Genomic DNA, 15,246 nt, shown 5'->3' on the forward strand with positions numbered 1-15,246 from the left:
ACATTGGCATCCATTCTCTTTCCACAGATGATGTCAGACCTGCTGAGATTTTCCGGTGTTTTCTGTTTTTCTTTCAGATTTCAGCATCCGCAGTAATTTGCCTTTAACTGAGGGAGGTGGGTTGCTGATCTGGAAATGGTCCCTTTTGTTTTTTGGTCAGGAACCAAGTCCGTAAGATTTCACCCTGGAGTACATTTTCTAAATGACAAAAGTTGGGTTTCTGATGCAGTTGCATAGTATTGGATGACCTTGGATGTAAGTAATATAACCATTTTTTTTTTAAAAAAGCACTTTTTCAACTTCAATATCTTACTGTGAGCTTCTTCAATAAATGTATCCAAGACTGAAATAAAATATTAAAAAGTGTAGGCTTCTGTAAGAAAACAAAACCTGTGAAGTTGTCTTACTGGTGATAAATGAAGGTCAAATTCACCCAGAAATTGGCCAGAATTGGATCTTGTATTTGCCAAAGGAATTTGGTAGAGTTTTGTATTCTGAACTGGCCTTGAGTGAATCAGAGCCATCTCTGTGTAAAGTGACAGGCAGAATTGTTTCCTCGCTAATCTTCCTTTTTCCCATTTTCATCTCTACTCTACTCTCCTGAAGGCACTTCCCATTTGTACCTTGTTCCCTGTGAGCAATTTTTCATGCCTGAGTTTCGACTGAGTGAGTGGGCTGACTATTCAATCGCAGCAGGCATCACAGCGACGCTCAATCCTGACCTTGCTAAATGTGCACAGGTTGGGCAGAGTTTGCTGCATAGCTATTGGGACCAGGGTTATCAAGAATAGCTATACTGAGAATGCTTAAACTACTCCAGGATATCATCTTGAAAAGATTATCCTGGTCCTGTAGTGCTTTTGCTCTTTGGTGATTTGCAACTGGTTCGGGGACTAATGGATTGCAGAGAATTTTCTGGCCAGCTTTTCTTTTCCATTCTCGTTTACCCTTGCGGTCTAGTTTAATAAAAGCAGATTGCAGTCTGGAGAATCTTTTTCCTGTATCCCTTTATTGTTCTAGCTATACCAGACTTAGAATTACATGAATTACTTGATCGAAATTAGAATACATTTTAAGCCATGCCACAACACACATCTTGGCAGAGATCCTGATCTGGGCAGTCATTTTAAACATTTGCTGCAAATTACAGGTGGATAATGAGCAATTGGAGCTGAACCAGTAACATCTAGGATCCACATGACTGACTTAGAATAGGCAACTATACAGTGATCCGTTCCATTGCCAGATAGAACTGGTTTGACCCCAACCTGTGTGAGTGTTTATATGTATTTTGTGTCTGCAGATGTTATCAGTCTAAACTGATGCTGTTTTACTGTAAGAATTAAACTCAAATGCTTTATATATACACAAATAAAAGTAACACAATTGTACTTGACTTGTTTTCAATAAAGTCCACCTTATCTTCAGTTACCCCGGCCCCCCTCAGTTTGAAAGCTAGGGTGCAACTCTTGGTGCCACAATTGAAAAAAATGTCTCCTGTAACTGGCTCCTGGGAGATGCACTAGTGCTGAGTAAATTGCAATGTAAAATGTGTTAAAGATCAACAGCGGCTCTCCCCCCCCCCCCCCCCCATTAGTAGTAAGTGTCCCCCATTCAGTGCAGCTCAGATAAGGAGCACAGTTGATTCAACTGCCTGTTCATCTCCAGTATGCTGCTAAATGCTGGAGGCCCCACATTCAGCTGTGACAACCAAAGTATGCTTCAAAACAGAGTTCATTTAGAGTTGTAGTAAAGGAGTTTAACAACATAAAGGTTAACTACTTTTTACATTAAAATGTGCCGTTTGGAAATTGATGTCATTAGCTCCAGAGCCAGCTGAGGGTTACATACATTAGAGGTAATTGGTGCTTTAGAACACTCCAGTTGTCCAGCATTGTAAAGAAGGAAGTTTTGTTCAGTGGCCTCATATGGATTTGCATACTGAACTGGATTGTGGCATTGGGCTTCAGCCATCTTCCCAGTCGGTATTCTTGTAGCAGTTAACATGTCTAGCCGTAAGTTTGATTGAGTACAGGTGTATATCTTGTGCTTTATAATTTAGGGTTTATAATAGTTTCCGGTGACTGTAAATGATGAACATTTGCTTAAAGCTGAGAAATGTTTTCCTGTTTGGTTCTCCCTTTCGCAATGGTGGCAGAGAGTGGAGGAAGGAGCCTCTGTTCCTCATTCTGTGATATTTTTACATGTGATTGAAATTTTCACCATCTTGGGAGAAGGACACTTGAGACTTCAGCAATTTCTAAAGTATCTCAAGCCTTTCATTCATAGCTTTATCTTAAAAGTGAAACACACTTTTTATGAAAAAGGCACACTCAACTTGATCCAGTTATACTATCACGTTTGCATCACTGGGAGGAGCTTTCAGTGCCTCATGATGGGGATAAAAATGATCAATGTATGTCCATATTTGGGTCCTGCTGTAACGGAAGAAACAGTAGAGTAAGACTCTCCTCCAAGATGCTTGGTTCTGCAATTGAGGTCTGCATGGGTTTCCTCTGGGTGCTCTGACATCCTCCCATAATTAAAAGATGTGCAGGTTAGGTGGATTAGCATTCCAAAATGCCCCTTAGTGTCCCAAAATGTGTAGGTTAGGGGAATTGGTGCAGTAAATATGTGGGGTTATGGGGATTGGACCTGGGATAAGATGCTCTATCAGAGAGTTTGTGCAGTCTTGATGGGCCAAATGGCCTCCTCCTGCACTGTGTAGGATTCTATGATTCTATAAGACCATAGAATAATTATAGAGGAGGTGAACCATTTAAGCCATCTTAGTTCACCAAAGTTTCCCCCATTTATCAGTACATGGGGGAAGAGGAGGTCTTGTAGTGCAGTGGGTAGCATCCCCGTTGCTGAGCCAGTGCCCACCCAGGACTTGATAGCCAAGGAAGATGCATTCATAAAGCAGCCAAACAGGTTGAGTATCAATCCTTCCCACACACACCAACGACAGCCAGAAAGAACGGGAGCGATTCCTGATCAGCCATTGTGATGGAAAGAACATTGGAGCCTCCAGCATCTCGATCATAGCTCGAGACTGCATCGTGCATGTATACATGCCTTAAGTCACAGTAACTCAAACTCGCACCACAAGTGGCAAGGAGAAGACAGCAGCGGAAACTTCAAAGCAGGTTCAAATAATGCTGGCCTGGCCAGCAATGCTCACATCCCGTAAACGAATAATAAAATAAAAATTCTTGGCGTTTACATTAAATGGAAGATTCCATCATTTTGGGGTTTGGAGTTTTTCCACCAGCATTATATCATATTTTGATCCTTACTTTGTTTTCTGTACTACTGGAATAGCTGTGGTTTTATCCGAGCCATCTTTTATGCCAATTTCCTCCACCCTGCTCTTGAAGATGCGAACTCAAGCCCAATCCAATCAATGCTGGCACTCCTTAGGATCCTTGTCCAAGTGGTTTTCTTCATGGTCACTCCTTGACTATGTGATATTTCCCTTGTAGAGATCGGTAGAAATTAACTTGGAACAAAAGATACTCTTTGAGATATCTCACTGTCCTTGTTGAGATCAGCTAATTTTCCGATCACAGAATTAAATTGGAGTCCTTGTTAGTCTGTACAACTTAGAATTGTGCCATTTTTGGATAGCCGCTCACTGAGCCATCTGTCCTGTGACTTGCTTAAAATTTTCTTATTAAATTCACATGATGCTCTTGCATACAAGTGTTACAGTATTTCAGCACTGCGTCGCACAAGCACATAGCAACTATATTCTTTAATGAGTAAGCCATCAGTTAATAGGACTATGTAGATTCAAGTGATTGCGCAAAGAAATAAAATAACCTGATGTTTCTGGCAAATACCATAAGCGTACGTGCCAACCTAACAAATTGACACAGCCACCAACCATTTGAGAACTTGAACAGCCGTAATGTGAAAATGAGTAGCTTACGTTTCGAAAAAAAAAATCATCAATGCTGGATGTACATGTTCGTTCTTTTATATTGCAGGAGTCAAAACACAAATTCAGAAAAGGGGAATTTCAAACGTTGAAGAGACAAATTGGGGTGCTCTTCTACTGGAGTGGAATCCAATAAGGCTGATTCTCTTCCCTCCAACCTAGAATTCATGGAGGCAACTGATGTTGCACTCTCTCTTCCCACTTAGCCTCAGTTAATGCTGGCAATCTCCTTCCTTCTGCACCCAGCCTCTCCTCTCTCTTGCGACCACTCCTCCGCCCCACACAAAGAGCTGCTCCAAGCTCTTGCCCCGATTCTTCTCTCCATTATTTCCATCCACCTTCATTCTCAATCGCTTTCTCCCTTCCTTCATTGCCATTTATACCATCCCTTCCACTGCCCCAGACCAGAAATTCTGTCCTCTACAGCTGCATTCTCCCCCCCCCCCCCCCCCCCCCCATCCCACTTCCCCTTTCCTCTTTGAGCTTCAGACATGTCTAACAGCCGGTTTGTTTGTAAAATGACTGAATATTGCAGTGGTTCAAGTAAAGTTGTGGTTTGAGTCATGTTATTATCTTTGCTTGTGTTATATCTTGCTGGAGCAGGAAAGCATTAACTTAATCCACTTAATTTATCAATACTGGTTTTATAATTGAATCCGGTGCACTCAGCATTGCTTCTTGCTTAACTCGCTTTCACTGATGTGAAATGGAATTTGAAAATCTCACTCATATAGGGGTGGACAGAATAGCTAGTACCATTTCATGTACGTAATTCCCCAGTAATTTGCAAACGCTGAAAGTAAATTTTAAGAGAAAAACCAATTTAATAACAGGAAGTTTCCTATCAGTAAAGTTTTGTTTCCTTGTTGCAATTGCTGAAGGTCTTTTGGCATTGTTTTCGGACATGAATCATCAGTTTGGAGGAAGAGAGTGAGAAGCGAGAAGGCAAAACCGAAATGTACCAGCTCGATAATGTGGAAGTTCCTGTCAGGGATGTTGTGGACAAAACCATCATAGGTTTACACCTCCATTAAAATATCAGTATAATCGTGGTTGGATCCTAAACAGATGTAAAAGAAACTTTTTATACGACAGCAAAATATCGTAAAACAGGGCTGAGGTGCAAGAAGCAGGTGGAACTGAAACATGCAGACCAGAAGGTCCCGAGTTCATTTCCTGGTGAGAATAGGATGCTATAATTAGCCATTGCATCCTTGGGCTAGACAAAAAAAACACAGCCAGAGTTCCTGCTCCTGACTCTGGTTGGAAGGATTTGCAGATGTCTGGTCAAGGAAGGTTGGACATCAAACCCTGTCTCAAGTGATTAAATATCAACTGCTGCCTTTCCAGATTCCTATATCAAGAATTACGCTGAGCATGTTTTGTAGCACAGCAACTGTTCTCTTTAGTAAACGGATCGTTTCCCAAGTTCCCATAAATGGGCGGCTTTTAATTCTCTTGTCCTGTGGTGAGTTTGGTGGCCAGGGTGCATTTAATTGGGCAGGAAGGTAGGGACCTGGCCACCTTCCCACCTCCATCCCAATTATCTCTGGTACAGGAAGGCTCATGAGTGGTCTTCTCACCTCAGTGCCAATAGAGGCCACTAAGTGGTTTCTTAAGGGCTTCTTCCCACTGGTGTTAAGAGTTAATCCAATGGTGGGTGTGACTTGCCATTTGGGGAGTATCAGCAAACTGGTATCTTTTGCTTGCAGGCTCCCTGGAATGGAGGGGATCCCTCATTCAAAGACACTCAGTGGCCGATCGAGAGGGACCCGCCCTCAGGAAGGGGACCCCCTCTGAAAATCACTCCCCCTGTCCCAACAGCCAAACCTCCTCACAGCCCCCCCTCCCCTCCCCTCCCTGCCCCTCCCCTCCCCCCACTCCACACCTATGCCTGGGTCCCTCCCAGTTCCGAGGCCTTGCGTAGGTGCAATACTGGCAGCACCTACCACCTTCCTGATGACACTGCTGAGTACAGAAGAACTGCCAGCCTCTGGCCTTTCAAGTTGTGATGGGAAACATTAATTTCCCAAACCTAGATTGGAATATCCCTAGGATAAGGGGATTGGATGGGGAAGAGTTCGTTAGGTGTGTTCAGGAGGGTTTCCTGACACAGCATGTGGACAAGCCTACAAGAGGAGAGGCTGTACTTGATCTGATACCAATGAACTGGACAGGTGTCAGATCTCTCAGTGGGAGAGCATCTTGGGGATAGCGATCATAACTCTATCTCCTTTAGGCTTGCATTGGAAAAAGAGAGGATCAGGCAAGCTAGGAAAGTGTTTATATGGAGTAAGGGGAAATATGAAGACATTAGACAGCAAATTAGAGGAGTAAATTGGAAGGAGGTATTCTCGGGGAAATGTACTGAAGAGAGGTGGCAGTTTTTCAAGGAATGTCTGTCTAGGGTTCTACAGGACAATGTTCTGAGCAGACAGGGAGGTGTTGGCTGGTTAAAGGAACCGTGGTGCACGAAAGCTGTGCGGGACCTCGTCGAGAAGAAAAGGGAAGCGTACAAAAGGCTCAGAGAGCTTGGCGAAGATAGGGATTTAGAAGAGTATATGGCTTATTGGAAGGGACTAAAGAAGGAAATTAGGAGAGCCAGAAGGGGTCACGAGAAGGCCCTGGCAGGTAGGATTAAGGAGAACCCTAAGGCATTCTATAAATATGTGAAGAGTAAAAGGATGAGACGTGAAGGAATAGGGCCTATAAAAGGTGAAGGCGGGAAAGTCTGTACGGAACCACTAGAAATGGCAGAGGTGCTCAATGAGTATTTTGCCTCGGTTTTCACAGAGGGGAAAGACCTGGGTGGATGTACTGCAGGCGTGCGGTGGACTGAAAGGATTGAGTATGTGGACTTTAAGAAAGAGGTTGTGCTGGAATCTTTGAATGGCGTCAAGATAGATAAGTCGCTGGGTCCGGATGGGATGTACCCCAGGTTACATCCCATCCGGACTTAACTGGATAGTCACATGAGCAGCCTGGGAATGGAGGGATACAAACGATTGGTCTAGTTGGACCAAGGAGCGGCACAGGCTTGGAGGGCCGAAGGGCCTGTTTCCTGTGCTGTACTGTTCTTTGTTCTTTGTACTGTGGGAGGCGAGGGAAGAGATTGCAGAGCCTCTGGCGATGATCTTTGCGTCGTCGATGGAGATGGGAGAGGTGCCGGAGGATTGCGGATGTGGTTCCTATTTTCAAGAAGGGGAATAGGGATAGCCCAGGTAATTACCGACCGGTGAGTCTAACCTCAGTGGTTGGTAAACTGATGGAGAAGATCCTGAGGGACAGGATATATGAGCATTTAGAGAGGTTTAGTATGCTCAAGAATACTCAACATGGCTTTGTCAAGGGCAGATCATGCCTTACGAGCCTGGTGGAGTTCTTCGAAAATGTGACTAAACACATTGATGAAGGGAAGGCGGTAGATGTGGTTTATATGGATTTTAGCAAGGCATTCGATAAGGTCCCCCATGCAATGCTTCTGGAAAAAGTGAGAGGGCATGGGATCCAAGGGGCTGCTGCCCTGTGGATCCAGAACTGGCTTGCCCAAAGGAGGCAGAGAGTGGGTATAGATGGGTCTTTTTCTAAATGGAGGTCGGTCACCAGTGGTGTGCCCCAGGGATCTGTTCTGGGACCCTTGCTGTTTGTCATTTTCATAAATGACCTGGATGAGGAAGCGGAGGGATGGGTTGGTAAGTTTGCCGACGACACAAAGGTTGGTGGGGTTGTGGATAGTCTGGAGGGATGTCAGAAGTTGCAGAGGGACATAGATAGGATGCAAGACTGGGCGGAGAAGTAGCAGATGGACTTCAACCCAGATAAATGCGTCGTGGTCCATTTTGGCAGGTCAAATGGGATGAAGGAGTACAATATAAAGGGAAAGGCTCTTAGTACTGTAGAGGATCAGAAGGACCTTGGGGTCTGGGTCCATAGGACTCTGAAATCGGCCCCGCAGGTGGAGGAGGTGGTTAAGAAGGCGTATGGTGTGCTGGCCTTTATCAATCGAGGGATTGAGTTTAGAAGTCTGGGGATAATGATGCAGCTGTATAAGACCCCTACTATGCTCAGTTCTGGTCGCCTCACTATAGGAAGGAAGTGGAAAAGATTGAAAGAGTGCAGAGGAGATTTACAAGGATGTTGCCTGGATTGAGTGGCATGCCTTATGAGGATAGACTGAGGGAGCTCGGTCTTTTCTCCTTGGAGAGACGAAGGATGAGAGGAGACCTAATAGAGGTGTATAAGATGTTGAGAGGCATAGATCGGGTGGACTCTCAGAGGCTTTTTCCCAGGGTGGAAATGTCTGCTACGAGAGGACACAGGTTTAAGGTGCTGGGGGGTAGGCACAGGGGAGATGTTAGGGGTAAGTTTTTCACAGAGGGTGGTGGGCGAGTGGAATCAGCTGCTGTCAATGGTGGTGGAGGCGAACTCAATAGTGTCTTTTAAGAGACTCCTGGATGAGTACATGGAGCTTAATAGGATGGAGGGTTACAGGTAGGTCTAGAAGGTAGGGATGTGTTCGGCACAACTTGTGGGCCGAAGGGCCTGTTTGTGCTGTAGTTTTTCTATGTTCTATGTTCTAAGTGCCTGAGTAGCACTTAATTTGAAGGGCCTTCCCTAAAAGAGGCAATGTGGGGCTCCTGCTTGCTGTCCAGTCCGCAGGTGAGACATCCATTAGCTCCGTTTAAACCTAACCCCATCCTATCTTTGCTCATGCACCATTGGTTTGCATATTTTCAATTGATTTTTCACTCATCATATTAATTTATTTTAACATTGCTTTCAAACTTTAAATGTTAGTCTTCCGAGGCTTAAAGGAATGACCATTTGGGTAAGTGGGTGACTAGTGACTGTGGAACCATTCACCAGCAGAGTGGCATTTCCAGGAGAGGAAGGACGAAGTGACTGAATGCTTCATCATGCAGTACTGAAAATATTCTCGCAAATGTGCAGTTGGTGAAACTGCAGTGAAAGGCGTTCTTATCCGATGAATGGAAGGTCATGTGGGATGTTATTTTTTTGCCTTGTTTAGGAAGTGGCCATGTTTTGAATGAAGAGACCGAAAGAGCTGACACAAACACCTCTGACTTTATCACCCTCAAATAGTAGCTCATCTGTTTTTCAAAGCTGATTAAAATTCTTGTCATGTTACTGTTGAAAGCCCAGATGGGCCTATTGGCTCACTTACAGCACCGACAGTAGTGAGGAGGATTAGTCACTTAACCACATTCTCGCACCCTGGCACAATTTGGCCTATGACTCAAGCTCACAGCTGTCCCGTGTTTCTGATCCATGCTATTTTCTCTATAATAATCTTCCGTGGAATCTGCTGGCTGTCATCTTGAGACGATTGATTACATAACATAATTGGCAGAAAAGAGGAAGAAGAAAGCATGGCAGTTCACCTACAGACTTTACTTTTCCGGCACCCTTTAACTAAATATGAAAAGTTAGCAATTTTGTTTCTGCAAGGACATCTGTAAGGTTCCTTTTTACCTCCCTGTGGTTCTTGTTTGACAAGCCTTGCATGCTTCATTTAAACCAGCTTACAATGGCTAATCTAGTTTGCTGATACCTAAAGGCTATTGCTCACATTTCAAAACTGTTTGTTTTCTGCATTGAGAAAACTGTCAGATTTTCAGAGGATAAGAAGAATGGCTGAGCTTCTATTAATGGTTTCATTGTTTTCTCCTTCCCATGGCTACATACCTTGCTGCCACTGTGTTACACCTGACAGACTGTCCAGCAGTCACCCTTTACTACCTTAAGAAGCCCACTACATTAAAATCATAGAATCCCTACAGTGCAGAAGGAGGCCTCTCAGCCCATCGAGTTTGCACCGACTGCAATCCCACCAAGGCCCCATCCTCATAACCCCATGCATTTACCCTAGCTTGCCTGTACAAGTCAGGAATGTAATGGAATATTCCATTTGTCTGAATGAGCGCACATCCAAAAACATTGAAGAAGCTCAACACTGTCCAGTGAACATTGAAGAAGTCCAACCTCTCCACTACCGATAAACAATGGCAGAAGTGTGTGCTGACTACAAGATGCCCTCCAGAACTCACCAAGGTTCCTTCAGCAGCACCTTCCATGTGACCATGTGACCATCTGGCAGGAAGGTGCAGCAGACACCTGGGAACAGCACCTGGAGGTTTCCCTCCAAGTCACTCACCATCCTGCCTTGGAAATATATCATTGTCCCTTCACTTTTGCTGGTCAAAATACTGGAATTCACTGCCTAACAGAACAGTGGGTGTACCTACACCGCAGGGACTGCAGTGAATCGCCTCCTTCTGAAGGACAACTAGGGATAGGCAGTAAATGCTGGACTAGCCAGTGATGCTCATAATCCTGTAAAATGAATTTTTAAAAAATGATTTTACATTACTGTACAAACTTACACTAATCTCATTGTGTATTGGTGTGTCACAGTGGTAAGCACTGCTGCCTCATAGTGCCAGGGACCTGGGTTCGATTCCCAGCTTGGGTCACTGTCTATGCAGAGTTTGCACATTCTCCCCGTGTCTGCTAGGGTTTCCTCTGGGTTCTCCGGTTTCTTTCCACAGTCCAAAGATAATTCAAACATGGATGTAATCTCAACCAACCCCATAACCCTTCAATATCTGCATTCATTTAATTCTGATCATCCCTGAATTTAATTGCTCCATCATTAGCGACCATGCCTTCAGGCGCTAAGCTCTGGAATACCCATCCCCAAATCTCTGACTATCTGTCAGAGTAAAGAACTTGAATCCAACAGTCTTAGTATTGTTTAGAGAGTCCAGGAAGAAAAGATTAAAAATACTTACAAAGATAGATTGTTATTAAGGTTGGAAATGTGACTCAAAAGGAAGACGAAACACAATGCAAAGGAAGGTTAATTTTTTTTCCCTCCTCCAATTGTTTTGCCGTACAAGGGTTGTGACCCCCTACAAGGGTACGGTTTATAGTTGCAGGTGTTCTTCAGTACGAAATCCCATTATCCACTTTCCTATCTCAGCTGGACTTTACATTAACATACAATTCAACTGTGGGAAATTACAGTGGGCTAGATTGATTGATTGTCCGTGTGCTTGATTTCCATAGGCATACGAGTTGGGAGCTGGTGATTAAGAATGGACCAATTTAACTGTTTTTGTTCTTGTGTTTGAGGGAACAGATAATTTATTATGCCCTGTTGCTGCCCTTTCTAAGTTTGTCTGAATTAAATGCTCAAGGGAGTTAACCTGGGGCTAACCTGGCCTTTTATAGGACCACATTGTAAACTGCATTTGGCTCATACTTTGTCCCCGGAGATGGGAAGGAAGTTTTGTCAATGTAACGATCTCGGAATTGTGGATTTGAGTATTTTAAATGAGGAAAAATTGTCAAACGTCAATCTTACTGCCTGAGTAACGTGGCTACTTTTGTCTTTCTTCCCCCCCCACCCCACTTCCTCTCTGTGCAATCCACAGTGCAAACGGTTGTTACTGGGGGTAATTTAGACCATTTTAGTGCTTTTCATTTTAACACTGAGATTTCTCCACTGCTTTCCTCCCTCAGCCTTCATATAGAACAGCTTCACATCCTCTGTGATTTCAAGCTCCATATGAACTTATCATGTTCTCTCTCCTCTGAGCTCACTGCCCCATTTTCCTCCCTAAATCTCTCCTATATAAACTCCCCGAACCATATTCACAAATGCTCATTGTCCTTGTCATTTCACAATGTCTTGCTATTTCTATAGTTTTGATCACTGATAAAACCCTCTCTGATCCCTTCCATATATCGCTCATCACCCACATCCCCCTTCCACATCCCAATCTTTCTGTATTACTGGAAAGAGCCATCTCCCAATTCGCTTTCAAAACCCCTTACACTCAGCCCTCTATTCATTACATTACTGGCTCATTCAAAAGTGTCATCACCACCACAGTTGGGCAATATGTCCTGTGGGGCTTTTATTCCTCAAGTAGAGATATATTTGCTGTGAATTATGAATTAATTCTAAATGCTGACGTTGCTTATGATGGAATCATACAATCCCTGCAGTGCAGTGTGAGGCCATTTAGTCCATTGAGTCTTCACTGATTCTTTCGCAGGCCCACCCCCTGTCCCATGCATTTACCCTGCTAATCCTCCTAATCTACAATCTTGGGACATTAAGGGACGATTTAGCATGGCCAATCTATCTAATCTGCACATCTTTGGACTGTGGGAGGAAACTGGAACACCTGGAGGAAACCCACGCGGACACGGAGAGTATGCAAACTCCACATAGACAGTCACCCAAGGTGGGAATCGAACCTGAGTCCCTAGAGCTGTGAGGCAACAGTGCTTGCTGCCGTGCCCACTCTGTCTGCTATCAAATCTTTTGATGTAGTTTCCCAATCTACCTTGGCCAACTTGCCTTCTAATAGCTATGTAATTTGTTTTGATCAGGTTTAAGACCCTAGATTTGGACTTCAGTAAATCACTCAAGCTCAATGTGGAATTCTGTCAAATTCTGAATGCTTAATTAGCTCTTTTTCATTTCACAATACTGGAACTAAAATTACCTGTTCCCCAGTTGGTTCTTCAACTGGCTGAATGATAGCAATATCTTGAATGCATTTTCTAAACTAGTACTCTGCACCTTTACTGCAAATTTGTTTTGTCCTATCTATCTGAAGATTGCAATTCCAGATGATTATTGTATTACCCTTGTTGCATAAACTTCTAATTAGATGATTTGTAATGTGTCCGACACTACTATTGTGAGGAGGGGATCTATACATCACTCCCACTAATGTTTTCTATTTGTTTCTTAGCTTCATCAAACTGATTCTATTTTATTTTCCAAACGGAGATCCTTTTCTCTCTACTCTCTTTTATCCCATCCTTTATCAGTTATTTCCACTCTCTCCCCACTGCCCCCTTTTCTTTCCATTTTGCCTCTCCCTTTTAAAAATAGAGTATCCTAGACTATTAATTCGTCAACCTTGGTCATTCTGTAACCACAACTTCATGGCTATTCGATTTAAACCCATTTATTTCTATCTGTGCAGACAATTTATTTGCAACAAAATTAATCTAATTTTGTTGCAAATGCTTTGTTATTCAGGTATAGTGCCTTGAAATCTTAGTTACTAAAGTGCCATTTCTTTATTAAGCTCTGTCATGTCCATAATTCATGAAAGAGATCATAAATTGTGTAAAGATGTGCTGGTTAGGTGCATTGACCTGAACAGGTGCCAGACTATGGCAACTAGGGGAATTTCACAGTAACTTCATTGCAGTGTTAATGTAAGCCTACTTGTGACACTAATAAATAAACTTTAAAAATCAAACCTTACTTTCTGCTTATTTAAAAATAGACTTTGTTAGACCAAAAACATGGCTGTTACAGGTCACATGATATGCAAGTTGGTTACACTACTCCCAATAGTCACAGGACAAAGCTTCACCCTCATCCTTGTGGATACTCACACCTATCATTGGTTGGATCCATTATAATCAATGAAACAGAGGAGCAACAGGTGGAATGTCTCCCCAGCCTAGACTTATAACTCACTATTCCTGCAAAGGTGCGAATAGGATTTTGATGAGAGATGTAGGCCAGAATTTTCTCACTGGTGGGATCTTCCAGGCCTGCTGATAGCTAAACTGGGGGGGGGGGGGGGGTGTGTTCCAGAGGAGGTCCCGCCGCTGACCAATACCAATCTGCCTCCACTGCTGCGAAACATGCTGCAAGGCGGGGTGGAAAATCAGGCCTGTAGAAACTCGTCGTTGACCTGAAACTGACTCATCAATGCGTAATACCACTTAACCTAGGCTCCTTTGACCTTTGCAAAATTTTAACGATACATCCTAGTCTCCTGTTAACATCCAACTTGTCGACGCCAAAGAAAGACTCCAGGCTGATAACAAAGTCTGCCTCAAATCTAAACTTCTCAAAACCTGGTTCTCTCTCTGGAAGAACCCTGCCTTCACCTGTAGAGCGAACCAACTCTCTGTATGCTAACATCATCATGCTGCGCCATCGCCACTTTTGAAGGAATTCAGTGACTCCTGCTTTCAGCTAGCTGAACCTGCCTGAACTTCAACTCGTATGTGAGGGAACCCTCACTGGACTCTTATCTTCATGTGAATTAATATCTATACCCCTTTTTTAGTTGTAAAACTTCTTTACTAGATGTGTGCGCCCCTTGGTTTCAATGTATGAATACATGATGCTTTTGATTTAGCTCTAACGAGAGTTGTTTTATTCCCCCCCCCCCCCCCCCCCCCCCCCCCGGACCCATTTGTTTATCGACTACGCGAGTTAATCACTTTACCAGGACACAGCTTCCAACCGGGTTTTAAGTGTTGGGTAAGGTAGATAGACTATTGATGAGAGTTTTTTGTTACTTTTTAATCATTCATTGACAAGCCACATGGAATGGATCTAGATTGTGAACTAAAACAAAATATTGCAAGTGCATCCGAATGATAAAATGCTAAAAAGCAGGTCAGGCAATACATGTGGACTGAGGAACCCAGTTCATGGCCTGGATTTTAGTCTAGAAGTGAGTTCTGAGAAGAGGAGCTGTTGGAAGTCGGAGTTTTACAGCACAGAAAGAGGCCCATTGTCTCTGCGCCAGAAGGTCGGGAAATATGGAAGAATGGTCGCCTGAAAGTCCTGCAGAATAGCTGCAGGGCTACATTAAATTTCGTCGTCGCCCGCTGATGAGTTATATTGGACTCGAGACGTTAACACTGTTTCTCTCTCCCAGATGCTGCCAGACCTGCTGAGTTTTTCCAGCACTTTGTTTTTATTTCAGATCTGCAGTATCTGCAGTGTTTTGCTTTTATGTTCATCTGAATGAGTCTGGATTCATAAGAATCACAACCCTGCACCAGAAAATCAGGGCATGTCAATTTCCACCCCAAGATTTCTTTCATGTACCTTACAAAACCAAATTTATCCACATAATGTAATGCTTCAACATGAAGTCTTTTGCCTTTTATTTTTAATCTTTTTTTAAAGATGTAAGATATTTGGCTCCTGTAATTATTTTAAACTGTTATCTTCAGAATTATGTTTCACGGTCAATGAATTGACAACATCTTAGCATTCTATGATGAGTTAACATAAGCTTTGAATATTGCCGTGAGCTGGTGGAACAATTTTTAGATTGATACTAGATTTCCTACGGGGTTGCTCACAGTCTATCAAAATATGTCCTGTCTTTTGTAACGTGTTCCTGCTAAAGGCTGACATCTCCCAACTAATTCATCACAGTAGATTCCTGCTCCTCCAGCCCAGTAATTTAATTCTTTTCTTTGGTGGCTGAATATTG

At 43.3% G+C, this 15,246-nt stretch overlaps 1 protein-coding gene across 1 annotated transcript in view; it reads left to right on the plus strand.

The window, feature by feature from the left end:
* Positions 1-15,246, plus strand: part of pik3cb (phosphatidylinositol-4,5-bisphosphate 3-kinase, catalytic subunit beta) — a 191,660-nt gene that overhangs the window by 70,661 nt on the left and 105,753 nt on the right. The window lies entirely within an intron of this gene.

Source organism: Mustelus asterias, chromosome 3 (genome assembly GCF_964213995.1).
Source record: "Mustelus asterias chromosome 3, sMusAst1.hap1.1, whole genome shotgun sequence".
Lineage (NCBI taxonomy): Eukaryota > Metazoa > Chordata > Chondrichthyes > Carcharhiniformes > Triakidae > Mustelus > Mustelus asterias.